At 45.4% G+C, this 13,290-nt stretch overlaps 1 long non-coding RNA gene across 1 annotated transcript in view; it reads right to left on the bottom strand.

Annotated features, from left to right (window-relative positions):
- Positions 1 to 5,667: 5,667 nt before the first annotated feature.
- The window catches only part of LOC106738093 (uncharacterized), a 30,170-nt gene continuing 22,547 nt past the window's right edge, over positions 5,668 to 13,290 (bottom strand). The window contains exon 4 of the long non-coding RNA XR_009461808.1: positions 5,668 to 12,754. This is a non-coding gene — a long non-coding RNA (uncharacterized LOC106738093). The remainder of the gene's footprint in view (positions 12,755 to 13,290) is intronic.

Raw genomic sequence — 13,290 nt, 5'->3', positions numbered from 1 at the left:
CTGTGTTTTACAAAAAGTGTATCTAGAGATGGCTGCATAATAGCTTAAAATACAGTCCTACTGTGTTTTTTGTGTGGGCAGCAAGGGGGTATAAGTGGCAGTGTGGTTGGGAAGAGTGTGTGTGTGTGTGTGTGTGTGTGTGCACGCACGCACGCACGCACGCGCACGGTGGGGTGTGGGTATGGTGCCTGGGTGTGTACTGAGAGAGACGGCTGGGGCTGGACTGCCAGCTCCATAACGTGCAGCTCTTACACACCGCATGTGAGCCTCACATGACTCAGCCAGGCAGACCCCATGCCCAGGTTCTGTGCTCCTACAACCCGACCCTGGGTCTTTGCCAGTCCCAGGGCACTTGCACAGGGTCCGTGCTTCTGCCCGCCACCACCTTTCCCTGCATTCCCTCCTGCAGGCTTGCCTGCTGCTCCCTGCAGCCCCCCCCTTCCTGCAGTGTTCCCTAAGGCCCCCACCAGGGCCCACCACCTGCAGCAGGCCAGCTGTGACTCCACCACCTGCCACAGCTATGCTGCCCACTGGGGCCCACTGCACCTGCACCGCCACCCACTGGGGCTCTGCTGCCCACTGGGTCCTGCCTTCACCCGGCTGCGGCTCTGCCACCCACCAGGGCCCACCTCCCGCTGTGGCTCTGCTGCTTCCCGGGGCCCACCGCCTCCCCCTGCCCACTGGGGCCTGGCTGCGGCTCTGCTGCCTGTAGGGGCCTGCCGTGGCCCCACTGCCCACTGGGGCTCTGCCGCCCACTGGCTCTTACTGTTCGCTGGGGCCCAGCTACAGCTCTGCCACCCACCGGAACCCCACCAACTGCCAGGGCCCGCGACAGCTCTGCTGCCTGCCATGGCTCTGCTGGCTCTCGGGGCCACCGCAGCCTCGCCACCCACTGGGGCCCAGCCGTGGCTCTGCCACCCATCAGGGCCCACTGTGCTGCCTGCTGGGGCCTGCTGCGGCCGCACTGCTCACCGGGGACCACCATGGCTCGGCTGCCTGCTGCACATCACGTGGGTCCTGCCGCTCCCCACAGCTGCCACTTCCTGCACTCCTCCCCACAGCCCCCCTGCACCGCTCCATGCAGCCCCCATTGCTCCCCACAACCACCACTGCCATCCAATCTTACCTTATTTTCCAGTAAGATGGAGGGAGAAGGAACAGCTCCAGAGGCATAGGACAGAGGCTTCTGGTTGGGGGCTGAGGGTGGGAAGCGGGGCTGGGTGGAGCCAGGGTAGCCTTGTTGCTCAGCCGCAGGCTCCCTTTGGGTCCTGTTGCCACTGGCCGCATGTCATCTTTGACAGGCAGCCACAGGCAGATATAAATTAATTTTCTAAATTTTTTTAAGGCCCTGCAGGCCAGATAGAATAGACTGAAGGGCCGGATCCAGCCCATGGTATGTATTTTGCCCACTCCATATTTGATGCTCACTTTTACTGGCATAACTGAAAATGTAAATAAAATGCAAGGCAGTGATGAAACAGGCTCTGCTTTATTAGATTGCTGAACAGTCTTGTGCCTTCAACATCCTCCAATAAAGTGTAAGCAAATATTGGGGGGGGGAGGGGGGGGGAACATGGAGAAAAGAAAAAAACACTGGACAAAAGACTGAGTATTCCACTTATATTGAGCAGAGATGGCTGTCGAGCCTTGTCTCAATCTGATAATCTAGGCACTAAAATAGGATGAGGTAATCCCTGCAGTAAATGGTTTAATTGGGCATCCAGAGAGCCATTCAGTCTGATTAGGATCAGAAACATGAGTTATTGGACTGCTTTTAAAACATACTACTGTGATGTAAACCCTATGCAGTTCCATTCTTGATGATTTATATGTGTTTAAAGGTTTCTTCCATGCATCTTTTCTAACCCCAACACTGTGTGCATTCTGTTAGTGATGGACTCAAAACCATTACAGAGAAAAAGTGCCAAGCAAGTAAATAATAATAATAATAATAATAATAATAATAAAGTCTAAAATGTCATACTGTGCAGAAAAGCCTGAGAACATTTTAGTAAAGTATGTTCAAAGAAATAAGTACATAAAACACCAAAATTATATATTTATCCTGTAAATGAAGTAGTTTATTCCTTTTCTCATTTAGGGCCAGATACTTCCTAATTAACAAGTGCCAAGATCAAGCCATTTCTTCCATATAAAGGGGGTTTTGTTGCTCCCAGAAGCTAGGTTCCCCTAGAAGGAATCATCTTTGAAGGAGACCAACATGTTTACTTGCTGTTTATGGGAAGTTTAAGGGGCCTGACAAACAGCTTTATTAAACAGAAGAGACTAAGTCCAGGGGGAGGGGAAGATGGGAAACATTAAACTTGTCAGTGGCATCTTTTGTGCAACTAGGCATCATGACTTAATAAGAGCCAAATCACAGCTCACTCTGTGTGGATGGACTTGAAGCGTAGAAGAGGGTACAAGGAGCTCTTCCCCCATGCCCAGCTTAAACCAGGAAGTGTATCCACAGAAATGCCAGCTAGTAGCACCAGCACTTACTAGCTCAAAAGGGGGCATCTCTAGGCAAAGGGAGGGAAATAAGCATAGCGCAGACAGCTGCAGGAGTGCAGGGATAAAAAGTGCTGGAACTCAGATACCAGTTTCCTTGAAGGTCTCTCTGGAGTGGCAAATGCTCTCTCCCCATTTTGGAGACTTCCTATGCACCCTGCTACTGAGCCATAATTTTGGCCATACAGATGCAGTTCTAGTCTAAAAAGAATGTTGTCAGTTTGAACGTGCAAGATGGCTTTTTTTCCCTCTTAATTGCCAGCCCCAATTCCCTCCTAATTGCCAGCCCTGCACACACTGCCTGGGATCAGACAATCAAACATGATTGTTTCCATCTCATATGGAGAATCATAGAAAAAAGAGGACCAGAAGGAACCTCAGAAGGTCATCTAGTCCAATCCCCTGCTCAAGGAAGGTATTCACCATTTATGCCATCTCAGGTATAAGGTATTCACCATTTATGCCATCTCAGGTGGTCTAGCCTGCACTTAAAAGCTTCCACAAGCTCTCTAGGTAACCTGTTCTAGTACTTAGCCACCCACATAGGTAGAAAGTTCTTGCCAATGCCCTCTCTAAATGTCCCTTGTGGCAATTAAAGCCTATTATTTCTTGTGCTGTTTCCTGCGGACACAGAGGATCACCATCCTTCTTAGAAACAGCCTTTTTGTATTTAAAGATAAATAAATCTTCCCTTGGTCTTTTTTCTCTTGACTAAATAACCCCAAATCTTCCAACCTGTTCTCATGCGTCACATGTCAGCTCCTCAGTGTTTGTCTTGAGATGACTACCTTAGAACACCACCCCCTTTTTAAGGCCTACTAGTGGAACTGGATTGTGGTTACTCTTGGCTTTATCCCCTTAACATCAGACTGTAGCTGTGACAAAAAGGTTCTGCACCCTGGGTGGCAGCAGTGGCTGCTCTGTTCCTGTACCAACCTTTCCACAAGTTGGCAGCCAGGGCTCATGGCCCTGGCTTTCTGCCCACAGTTATGCGACTGCAGACTCCTAACAGACCTTTCCACAAACTCCAGTCCTAGTGTTACAGTCAGAACCAGAAAGGCAGACAAAATCTATACAGCATCAGCAAAGCAAATAAAAATCCATTAGCATAACCTCCAGATGTTAGATTTATTATATAATAATCTATAACCGCTCCTTAAATACTGCCTAAAACAAGACCATACAAAAACATTTACCAAAAAAAAGATAGTATCTATGCAGCATAGTAAAAAAAGCCTCACTGAGGCATCACGGGAGTGAGCTCTGCTACTGGAATTGGAAGATAATTTGCAAGAAGATTTATGCATCACTCCCTTGCTGAACACAAACTATATCTGTTTTTAACAAAACCCACTTGTTCAAGATGAAAGACCAAAGGAAGCAACTTATTTTGCCAGCTTTTTTTTTGTGGGATCTGAAGGGCAAAAGGGTGGTCCCAATATCACTATGAAACTTTGAGCCAATGGCAGCAACTAACAAGCAAGTGGAACATTTCCTTGAATTTTTTCCCCTTTCTTAAGACATTATAAATGGCAGAATGCATGGCAGTTTGCTAATGGTTCTGCCTGTGATGCTGCCAAAGGCCCTGAACAGTGAACAGGAGCAGCCAGGTATGTTGTAGACTTTACTTCTGCTTTATTGAGCAGAGGGGTCTGGAAGACAGAGTAAATGTAATGTTTATTCTGCAGAAATCTAATTTTTCATTGACCAGTGTTAACTGTTTTGGGTTTTCAAGATGGACTGTCTCGGTAACTTTCCCCCACGCAACAAAACAATGCATCTAAAGACTTTGGTATTGGATGTAAATGTTAATACAGCGTGCTGGATAGATTTTCATCTGATGTGGCTATTTCTCTAGGCCAAAAGGCAAATTGGTTACAATGAAACATGCTTCAATGCCTAACCTGTTCCTTCTCTTCAGTTATAACTGATAAGTGGGTACATTACCACATGGATTTACCATAAGAGGTACATGGATCTAATCCCACTAGGTGCAGAGCATCCACTGACTTCAAAAGAAAGTAAAAGGAAATCAAACATGTTGAAGAATGACCTCATGTATGATAGGGAAGAAAGATAGCTATTGGCCAAGCACACATGCATGTACACACACTTACACACAGAGGGGCATAACAAGCAGGATATTCAGGATCTGATGTCAAGGTGGAAGTGTGGGGGTGCTTGCGAGTGCCAGAAAGAAGGAAGCTTTATCTGCTCCCGAGAGCTCCCAAAAAGGTCCCAGATGCTGCTGCCACAGAGTGGTCTTCCCACCCCAGTTGTTGCTGGGGTACAGCTGCTGCTGGGGCACAGACTCCTTGTGGGCACCCTTCTGGAACCTCCACTAAGTTGGTGTCCAGGGCTGGTGTTCTGTTCCCCCATCTTCAAGTTACACTACCACATGCACACATTGTTAGATACATCCCTGTTGGGGGAATGAAGAAGGAAATCAAATCATTGGTCAAAGATAAGGAAGCCTGAACTTTTGACGGTAAGCTTCATTTAAAGCAGAGCAAGTTCTTCCAACTTCTGCTTCAGAATACTTTCCCAAGGCTCCTGCCAGATGCCCTTCGAATCTGTTTGTGCCCTGTATGGTTCATTTTACATGAGTTCTCACTGGGTACAACTACATGTGAGCTTTGCTGCAGAGTAGACTAATTAGCTCTGCAGTTAAGCATCATAGTCTACACATGCGCTGGTATAAGGGCACAGTAAACTAATTAACTCTGCCATAGGATAATACTGTTTGAAACAGTACAGTCTTATTGCAGAATACTTTACTGAACTGAAACACATATGTAGATGGTGACCAGGGGTGTACCATGTGCCCGGTCAGGCCAGCCAGTCAGGAGCCTGCTCCACCCATCTCAGATTGCTGCTGTCCCAGGTGTACATGTAGACACTGCACCCAGGAGCAGTTAACTCTGGCACAAACTGCTCCAGAGTTTATCGGATTGCATTAAATGTTGTGTATAGATGTACCCACTGAGATTACAGACAGCTGGGAAAAGGATAGGTACTGTGGGCTTGATTCTCTGGTTTGGCAGAACTGCACCATGGTCCATTCCACAAAAGGAAGCTGCTAAAGTGATCCTTAAACATACAGTCTGCAAAGCACTTAAGAAATATCTAGGAAGAAAGAATCTATAAAAAATAGAAGACAGTATCAATTCATTTCCATTTGCTGGTATGCAAGTTATTCACAATCAAATTCAAAGTTCTTCAGTTTCTGAAGAATAATTTATACAGTACATTTGCTAATGCATGCAATATTGCTATGGCAATGATTCTCCATAGACGCTGTCAGTTTATTGATACAATTAAGGACAAATGATAGATTCTCATACAGTAACAAGTGGAAACATTTATTTGGGCAAGTTTTCTTGTTAATTAAATGTCATATGTAAGAATATATGACCCTTGAACCTTTTCCTGTAGAAATTTTTTGTATGTGCTCCCAGTCCCTGAGGTTTTCTTTATAAAATTCATTTTTGTGTTAACCTAATGAGTTTTCTTTCCTGTTTTACAGGAGCCACAATTCTTTAATACGGGATGCTGTCACAATTTATTGGGGGTGGAGGGGGGTGGGCAGACAGGAGGAGGGAAAGAGTCATAGAATCACAGAAAATGAGGGTTGGAAGGGACCTTAGGATGTCATCTAGTTCAACCCCCTGCTCAAAGCAGGACCAGCCTAGCCAGCGCTTTGTCGAGCTAAGTCTTAAAAACCTCCAAGGATGTAAATTCCACCACCACTCTGGGTAACTGTTCCAGCTTCACCACCCTCCTAGTGAAAAAGTTTTTACTAATATCCAACCTAAACCTCCCTTGCTGCAACTTGAGACCATTGCTCCTTGTTCTGTCATCTGTCACTGCTAAAAACAGTCTAGCTCCATCCTCTTTGGAACCACGCTGCAGGTAGTTGAAGGCTGCTATTAAATCCCTTCTCAGTCTTCTCTTCTGCAGACTAATAAACCCACTTCCCTCAGCCTCTCTTCAGAAGTCATGTGCCCCAGCCTCCAAACCATTTTTGTTGCCCTCTGCTGGATGCTCTCCAGCTTGTCCACATCCTTTCCGTAGCAGGAGGCCCAAAAATGAACACAGTACTCCAGATGTGTCTTCACCAGTCCAGAAGAGAGGGGAATCATTACTTCCCTCGATAGGCTGGCAACACTCCTACTAATGCAGTCCAGCATGCTGTTAGCCTTCTTGGCAGGGGCATACTGCTGACTCATATCCATCTTATTGTCCACTGTAACCCCCAGGTTCTTTTCTGCAGAGCTGCTGCTTAGCCATTTGGTCTCAAGCCCATACCGGTGCATGAGATTGTTTCATCCTAAGTGCAGGACTTTGCACTTGTCTTTGTTGAACCTCATGAGATTTCTTTTGGCCCAATCCTCCAATTTGTCTAGGTCACTCTGAATCCTAGCCCTACCCTCCAGCATGTCTACTACATCCCCCAGCTTTGTCTTCAGTTCAAATTGCTGAGGGTACAATCTATCCCCTTGTCATTTATATTTTTCTAGCACTTATACTTTATAACACCTTCCACTGAAATATCTCCAGGGGAGTTTTACACACATTAATTAAGCCTTACAGCAAGCCTGAGAGATGGGTAAGTATTATTATTAATTTCCCGTTACAGACCGAAGAAACAACTGATCTAAAACCAGTGACAGATCAAAAAGCAAAATATCCCAACTCCCAGTCCTATTCTGTAAGCCTCAAGAATATTGTTTGCTGCTTGGCATGAATGCAACTCATTAAAACAAAATAGAAGAAAACACATTAATTTGTCCTATGGGTAGAGGCAGTTAGCCATGTTACTCCAAAGTCAGGCAGAAGGCAAAACAGTCTCCAACTTGTCCCCTGCCCCGCTTTCTACCTATTAAACTTTCCCTTTTCCACTATATTGTATTTAAAATAGCCTCTAATAGCAGGTGCTTTCTCATCACAGCTGGCCCCAATCTGGGGAAACTAGTAAAGCGACAAAAACACTGGCTTGCATCCATAGATCCTTCTCAAGCAAATCCCGGGACGTCATTCTCCCATTTAATTCGGCCTTGGTGAGGCCACAGCTGGAGTACTGCATCCAGTTTTGGGCCCCACAATTCAAAAAGAATGTGGAGAAGCTTGAGAGAGTCCAGAGAAGAGCCACGCGCATGATCAGAGGGCAGGAAAACAGACCTTACGATGACAGGAAGAGAGCTATGGGGCTCTTTAGCCTGGAAAAGCGCAGGCTCAGGGGCGATGAGATGGCCACCTATAGGTTTATCAGGGGTGACCACCAGTATCTGGGGGGACGTTTGTTCACCAGAGCGCCCCAAGGGATGACAAGGTCAAATGGTTATAAACTACTGCAAGACTGTTTCAGGCTGAACATAAGGAAGAATTTCTTTACTGTCCGAGCCCCCAAGGTTTGGAATAGCCTGACATCAGAGGTGGTTCAAGCACCTACACTGAACACCTTCAAGAGTAAATTGGATGCTTATCTTGCTGGGATCCTATGACCCCAGCTGACTTCCTGCCTTTGGGCAGGGGGCTGGACTTGATGATCTTCTGAAGTTCCTTCCAGCCCTATTGTTTATGAAATCTATGAAATGTAAAATTACAATTCTTTATATGTTTATGTTTTAGTGCCTCTACAAGGCAAAGTCAAATTAATCTTTACAAGCAAAACAAAAAGCAATAAGGGGGTTTGAAAGCAACAAGGCAAATGAATTGCACTGCAGCTGGCACTGCAGAGGATAAGGAATAACATAACAATTACACAGTTTTTCTTTAAATAAAAGTTGCTTTTTGGGGATGAATAGCCTCACTAAAAATAAAAAATTGGTACATTAGTCTAGGACAGTAGCACATTCATAATGAAATGGCATCATTTACAGTGGGAGGATGTTGTGGAGGAAATTGTTTGGCAAACCTATCGAAGGATATAAACAGGCATTGTAAAATGAAGCGGATCAGCTGTGCTGAGATGTGTCCTAGCACAGCTAATCCATTTCATTGGACAAAACAGATATCATGCGTGTCCCACAGGGTCAGGCCCCTGCCACTCCCAAAAAACAGCTGGGACCCAGTCATGTGGGATAACACTCAGGACTTGCCTCTGCAAAAAGGAGATCCTCAGGTTTCCCTGCTAGCAAAGTATCACCTGAGGTTTCCCCATTCACAGAAGTGCACCCCAAGTCAAGGAGCAACAAGGTGATAGACACCTTGGGAACCCTCCACCAGAGGATTCCTGGGGTGCACCTCTGCAAACAGGGGAGTTTGGGCAGGTGCTCCTGGGGCCTCAGGATTCTAATCCCGCATGCCCTGGGAATGTGTAGTCCCAGGAGTATCTGTTCTGGGTAGCTGGACAGCATGGGCAGCTCTGGGCTGGCCATGCTCTCCTGCCTTAAAGGAAACAGATACCTACTGCAAAATAGAAGCCCAAATTCATACTACCTATGTCATGGCAACAACATTTGGGCATTTGTGGTGTAACAAGGTTAACTTTTTTAAATGTCTTGCCTTTTGAGGGCTTGATGCTGCATTCACTGAGTCAAATGTACATCTCCCTTTGGTCTTGGTAGAGCAAAATTAAATGATGTAAGTGCTTATCTATGCTATGATATCTTAGGGTTTATTGCTAGGGGGTTGCATTTTGTTTTGGGGGCTTTTTATTTATTTGTTTTTATTTTTCCATTTAATTTCTTGAGAGGTTTTTTTAAGAGATATATACAGGAAAAGAGTTCAGTTTAAAACTTTCAAGTTCTACTGGTTCAGTAAGAATTACAAAGGAACCTTCTACCATGTTCCATAAGACAGAACACTTGGCTTAGTTTTACCCTGAACCCAGTGATCCTCAGCCCAGGCCAACACAACCCAACAATCTTTCACAATCAAGCCTGAGAGAGAGCATGGAAGAAGTCTGAAATTTCAGACCCATTTGACGCAGCCATAATTTTACCAAGCAGTTCAATTCAGCCTCACTGAGTACATTTTATGCTTGTATTGCATCAAATAAAGGAGCAGTTATAGCTTTTCATTATAATTAGACTAAAACTGTCCCCTAGAATACATCCCCACAAATCAACCATCTCAATTTATTTAGCTTCAAGTAGCAGAAAGATGCCAACTTTTTTATTTATCACACACTTTTTTGTTTCCAAGTAGTATACATACACCACCATGAACTAGATCAGCCTCTGTGCTATAAGCAGCAGTGATAGGAGAGGGAAATTTGTAAACTGCATCAATTTTAGACTTACTAATGACTCATAATAATAAACATGTATTACATACAATCAACAGAATATTTGCATAGTTAGTTTCCTCGACAATATTTAGCATGTTTCCAGATTTAGATTTTTTGTAAAAGTGAGGAGGAGCTGTAAAGCAAACATACTTAGCTGGAAGGTCTTGATACGTAACATTTAAGTAGATTTTTTGCTTTGTTTTGCAAAACAGGCTGTCCAGGGGTAGGGAGTTCAAGTGACAACAAAAACAATTTGGCAAAACCAGAGGTCCGTTGTGCTGGCCATTCAGTCAAGTGACAGATAGGCCAGACATTTCCCCTGTTTTTATTGCTGTGTCAATGGGTTTTGCACACACCACCACCCCACACCATGCACCAGAAATCTAGATTTTTTTTCTGTTTTGTGATTAGTCTTTATTCACTGTAGTTCTAGGAAGTAAAAGGAAATGTTCACCCTCTCCACTATCATGATAGTAGTATCTGACAAATGTACAAGCTGTCTTTTCAAACCTTTAATTCATCATAAAGAAGGTATGAAGTGTATTCATTGTTCCTTGCTTCACCAACTACATATGCAAGAAGAACCCTGCGCACCTTCCTGCAGAAATTGCCAGCAGTTAAGATACCAGCACAGTAAAAAAAGGTATAAATCTTTATCTTAAAACTTAATCTTAAATGATGTAAGTTATCCCATTGTCCACATGGTCACTCAGTACCAGAAGAAATGTTTTTACTTACTATCCTTGAGCTACAATGCAAGCTTTAATTTAAATAGTATATAGAAAAATGGGATATTGAATTTTCAAAGACTTTTATTAACTGTAATGAAAATACCTAAAAAAATGAAGACAGAGACCTTTAGGGCAAATGTCAATTCAAAAAGATTTTGGTAGCAAACAGGTAACCAGAAAATGATTGATTACTATCTAATTTTGTTCCTTCCTTATATAAACTTCATTCTCTTCTAAGCACATTAGTTTGTGTGTTGAAGCATGGATTCAAAAATACATTCTTTGAGCAGCTTCTCAAACAATGGAAAACAGCAAGTTACCCAAAAAGAACATGTTACCTTGTGGCAGCAGCAGGAGAACTGGACTCTAATTACAACAGAGAAATATTCTAACCCAGTTGTAGCATCAGTTCTGGTAAATCAGTTTTAAAAGCTAGTTAGAATTGTAGTGCATACCTATACATAGGTGGCATTTGATTTCAGCTCAATTGGGGGGGGGGGGGGTGGCGAAGGAATTGAAAGCAAATTAGAAAATTTTCCCAGGGTAAACAAGCTCTTAAAGTCCTAGAATATACTTGCGGCTCTGTCAATGGCTTATCTGTGAGTTTAGGAAAGCACCTTAACCATTTTGTACATCTCTATAATCTTTTGCAGAAATAATGCTTATCTTCATTGAAGAGAACTTTAAGGTCTTAAAAAGCATTTGGACCACATGGAATGAAAGATGCAGTATCAGTGTGTGCCCGTCTTGCTTTGAAAATCCGTTCTTGCGTCGTCTTGGCACGGGCACCTGGTGATGGACACATAGAGGCTTCACGTAACCTCTCGTAGGGACCTCATTCTCTCCGGGGAGTACCCCAAAACTCACCTGCCACGTCTTTAAAAGTAACCTCAGTGGTGAGGTCTCTTGTTGGAGGTCCCTCTGGATCAGTCATTCTTCCTGATGGATATTCACAGGGCTCCACCTCTCCTGCACCCCTTCCATATGCCAGCTTAGACAGGCTGCCTGATGTCAATGCGGCTTGCCCTCCAGTCTTGATGGTCTTTGCTCATCACACTTCCTTGGGTATCTGGTCCTATTTTCTTCCACCTAACGGACTTTGGGTTAGTAGGATGTTCACCACTCATGCAGCTCTTCTTTTCATGTTCAACGCTGTTGATGACTGATTCCTGTGAGCAGCCCTTGTGGCTCGTTTTTGTCCTCCGGACCTCACGACTCCAGATTACTGCTCAAAGCAAGAGTAAGAAGAAAATGAAATGAAAAAAATTACACAGTGTAATATACCAGTAAGAGAACACAAAAGAAAAAGGACACAACAAAATAAAAAAGAGGGCAGGTAGAAAAGAGGGAGATCAGGATACACAGTCCTTCTCCTCTCCCTGTCCTGGAGCCAGTGCCTGGCTGCGTCCCCCAGTGCTGCTCCCCTCTCCATCTCTGGTGGGAGCTCCCTTTGCTCCTCTCCCAGTCAGCTCCCCTCCTCCCATCCTTTGCAGCTGGAGCCTGGGGTGTGGAGCCGCCTTCTCTGCTGCTTTCACTGCTCATTCCTGGACGAGGCTTTCTCCAGCAATCTGGTGCTCCCCATGAGGGCTTTGGGCAGCCACTGCTGCCCGGATCATTCCTCCCCAATCAGGATCTCTTTCAACTTGCTGACGCTGCTTGCCACCAGCATAGAGAGCCACCGCAGGCTCTGCTGCCACTCCCGCTCATGCCAGCTTTTAATTCAGCTGGCCAGCATGCATCCATGACGTGACCCGCCGGCTTTAGCTGTATATGAGTGCGGCTGATGAACTGCGCGGGCTTTTCTCCTTGGCGTTGTTCTGCCTGCATCAGGCAACCTGAGATAGGCAAGTAATTTCTGATTTTGGGGTCTCTCCTCCCGGTTTGTACCGACCCCGTGCTTGTGTGCCTGGGGCACAGTGCAAAGTGGTGGTAGTGGGAATAGAAATGCTTTTGGTACAAAGACCACAATGAGAAGTACTTTGCAAACATTCCAAGAATCTCAAGAACACACTGCATTAAAGTCAGTCTTCTTTATTGCCCCAAAATATTGTGATTTAGAATTAAAGCACTAGTACCAAATAACCATTTGGACTAGACCTGTGACACCTCCCATTCTTCAGCTTCAGTGTTTCCCCAGAAGAACACATATCCACATTCAAAGTGAAAAACAGGACCAGAATTACAACTTCAGCTTCTGCTCCAAGTTGGGTTACACCAGGGATGGGCAAAATATGGCCTGCAGGGCCCGCCAGGCCATTCTATCTGGCCCATGGGGCACCTAAAAATTTTAGAAAATAAATATTTATCTGCTTCTAGCTGCCAGTCAAAGTTGACAAAGTCAGAGGCAGTAGTACCCACAAGAAGCCAGCAAGAGTCAGGAGAAAAGCCAGTCCAGCCCCACCCCACCCGACCCCAGGCCCCTCCCACTCCCACCTCCCCCCCCACTCAGAGGCCTCTGCCTGAAGCTGCTTTCCCTGCATGTGGCTGCTCCAGGGCCACATGGCCCCTGGCTGCATTGCTGGACCGTTTGTGCATAGCCCCACTGGTACCCCAGGGCCAGGAGTGGAAAGAGGGATGTGTGGGTGTGTGTAGTGGCAGGAACATAGTGTGTATGTGTTCATAGGGGGAGTCCCACAAGCACCTCCCACCATACACATGCACCCACCACCCCCCTTGCACTGCCATACACGCAGACCTCCACACCCCCTCACACACCCCAGCCATGCTCCCCCCACAAACCCCATAATCCCCCATGCCCCACTTATACAGGCAGTCCTCGACTTACAACGTTTCAAGTTACAACATTTCACACTT

This window comes from Alligator mississippiensis, chromosome 4 (genome assembly GCF_030867095.1).
Source record: "Alligator mississippiensis isolate rAllMis1 chromosome 4, rAllMis1, whole genome shotgun sequence".
Taxonomy (NCBI): domain Eukaryota; kingdom Metazoa; phylum Chordata; order Crocodylia; family Alligatoridae; genus Alligator; species Alligator mississippiensis.
Note: the sequence above shows the minus strand (reverse complement) of the source record. Positions and strands in the feature narration are given on the sequence as shown.